The sequence below is a fragment of the Chrysochloris asiatica genome, unplaced genomic scaffold (assembly GCF_000296735.1).
Source record: "Chrysochloris asiatica unplaced genomic scaffold, ChrAsi1.0 scaffold00054, whole genome shotgun sequence".
Taxonomy (NCBI): Eukaryota; Metazoa; Chordata; class Mammalia; order Afrosoricida; family Chrysochloridae; genus Chrysochloris; species Chrysochloris asiatica.
This window is the reverse complement of record NW_006408572.1, coordinates 393,469-396,738: the sequence shown is the minus strand read 5'-3', so window position 1 is coordinate 396,738 and position 3,270 is coordinate 393,469.

The following is a 3,270-nucleotide window of genomic DNA, read 5'->3' as shown; positions in this document are numbered from 1 at the left end:
CCTCTCCCTTCCTTCCTTCATCCAGCTAATATTTCTTTCTTAATTTTATTGCAGTTTGGGTGAAAGTTTACAGAGCATATTCTTTTTTTTTTTTTTTTAGCATATTTATTTTACATTCAATAACTTTTATTCATTTTAATTTCTGACATTGGTTGCAATCTCCTCAACGTAAACACAGTTTTCCCACTTCCTCTCTGGATTCCGTTTTCATTCGTCCTTTCCTGCTTCTTTCTGCCTTCTGAGCTTTGTTTTGGGGCCAATACTGGAGTCCTGATGTGGTGCTCTGAGTTAATGCAACAGACTACAAAGTAATTTGAACTATGAGGTCAGCGGTTCAAGCTCACCCTCGGAAACCTCTATACAGGGTCACTATGGGTTGGAACGGATTCGACGACAGTTAATAACAACAACAACTGCCCTTCTGGTCTCTATGGCTAATTATATTGAGAAATGCATTCCTCTCTGGTGTTACTCACTTTATAGACCTGACAATTGTTTGGCTGAAAGTTGATCATCTGGGGTGGGCTCAGTTCCACAGGGCCACAGTCAGACCAGTAATTCTGATCTTTTTTATGATTTTTAATTTCGTCCTACATTCTCTCATAATTCTTAGGTACCTACTGTGCATTAAGGTCTGAGGTAGGCATTTTCCCTTAGTTAAAGGGATTCCACCTTCATCATCCTCAGCAATAACCTACCTAGACCATAATCAGTATTTCTCACAATAAGATTTGTGAGCCACTGTATCATAGTCACCTAGAAGGCAAGTTAAAGATAAGGATTCTTCATCTCATCAGAATTGATGAAGGAAAGGTATCTGGAGACATACCAGGTGATTCCTAAACTCACTTAAATCAGAAAGCAAGTTTCTGGACCCCCTTCTCTGTTATTTTTCTAGAACTGTAAGTCTGTGTAACAGGTTGGTCTTGGCTCTCAGGATTTCTAGACACAAAACAGTCTTCTCTGTTTCCCTCTGGGTTGGAGCTACTAGTGGAAACTGTGGAGTATTAGGATCTGTTAATATTCCTGGTAGCCAAACTACTTAGTTTTAATGGTTAACTAGTATGCTTAACTAGTTGGGTCAAAATTATTTTCCTCCTCTGTCAACAGCAAGGTCAGCAGTTCAAATCCATCTGTCACTCTGAGAGGGAAAGATGAGACAGTCTGCTCCTATTAAGATTTACAGTCTTGGAAACCCTAAGGAAAAGTTCTTTGTCTTATAGGGTCGCTGCAAGTCAGAATCAACCCAATAGCAGTACGTTTGTTCTTGTGTCAGTCCTAGGAAAGAGGAACACTTCAGGGACTTATTACATGACCTCAGATGAGTCACATCATTTCTTTGACTCTCCAGAAGGGGAGCCATGATATTATTTTTCTTATCCAAAGGGCTCCCAGTTAGCATTTACTTTCAACTCTATGATGAGAAGTCCTTCAAAGTCAGGAGCTTTGTTTATTCATCTCTGTTGTTGTTGTTGTTAAGTACTGTGGAGTTGGTTCTGACTCATAGTGACCCTGCACAGGGTTTCTGAGGCTTTAAATCTTTATGGGAGCAGAATGCCTCACCTTTCTCCTGTGTAACCACTGGTAGTTTCGAACTGTCAGCCTTGAGGTTAGCAGCCCAATTCATAACCACTCTGTATCCCTCACTTAATGTTGTGAAATTCAGGAAAAATTATTCCTCTTGTGGTCCTTATAAAAACAAAAAAGAAGGCATGTTTGGAAGCATATGAGTATGTAGATAAGCAATTCAGTGTGGGCCATGCCAAGTTTAGATATCCAGCAAGAAAAGTCCAGAGGGGAGATGAAAAGGTATCAATAGGTTAGGTAAGATATATAATATAGTTTATAGCTGGAGCTATGAAATGCAATAAGGTTGTAGAGGGAGAAAACCAGCTGCCATCAAGTCTATTTTCAAGCATGGCAACCCCATCCATATATGTCAGGCTAGAACTGTGCTCCATAGGGCTGATTTCTTACAAGTAGAGCATAGGACTTTCTTCCAAGGTGGTTCTCAGTGATTTCAAACATACAACCTTCTAGTTATAATTCTGTGACTCCTACTCATAATGTTGTTGTTATTAAGTACCAAAGAGTCAGTTCTGACCCACAGCAACCCTGTGTAAGATTTCCAAGGAGCGGCTGGTGAGTTTGAACCACCAACCTTGTAGTTAGCAGTCCAATGCTTATCCTATAGCGCCTAGTCATTATGTTGTTGTTGTTGTTAAGTGCCGTCAAGTTGATTCCGACTCATAGCGACCCTGTGTAGGGTTTTGGAGGAGCGGTTGGTGAGCTTGAGCTGCCGACCTTGTAGTTCAAACCAACCTTGCAGTTAAGTGCATTAACCTGCAGCACCACTTCAGAACTCATATATTATTGCAATAATTTTCCATAGATGGCAATAGTCTTGAGAAAGTCATGTCTTTTTCTAATTCATGGCAAAGACACCATATTGTTTGTAGTGGGGCTGGCAACCCCAGTGCTTAACTACTTAGCACATAATAACATAGTGGGTTACGAGCTGGACTGCTAACTGCAAGGTCAGAAGTTTGAATCGTTCAGCCACTCCATGCAAGAAAGATGAGGTTTTTGCTCCCATAAAGATTTGTTGTTGTTAAAACCTCAGAAAACTTTTACAGAGTTGCTGTGAGTCGGAACCAACTCCACAGTACATAACCACCACTACCACTACCACTACCACAGTGGAGTCCTGGTGTGCAAAGTCATTTGAACTGCAAGGTCAGTGGTTCAAGCTCACCAGCTGCTCCTTAGAAACCCTTTACAGGGTCGCTATGGGTCGGAATCAATTCGAAGGCACTTAACAACAACAACAACCACAACCACAGACATTCAATAAGGAACAGTAGTGGTGCAATGGTGAAGTATTTGGGTGCTAATCAAGAAGTTGATGGTTCAAACCCACCAGCAGCTCTGTGGGAGGAAAGACCTGGCAATCTACTCCTGTAAAATACAATAATAATAATATTAATAATAACTCATTGCCATCAAGTCAATTCAGACTCATAGCAACCTTATAGGCAGCGTAGAACTGCTCCTTAGGGTTTCTGAGACTGTCAATTTTTACAGAAGCAGGTAGTCTCATTTTCCTACCTTTATGAGCTGGAACTGCTGATCTTGAAGTTAGCAGCCTAATGACTTAACCTACAGCACCAACATATTCTTTTTTTTTAATTAAATGTTTTTATTTTGCATTGAGTGAAAGTTTACAGGGCACATCATCAGCTTCACATTCAACCATTCATATAGCTTGTT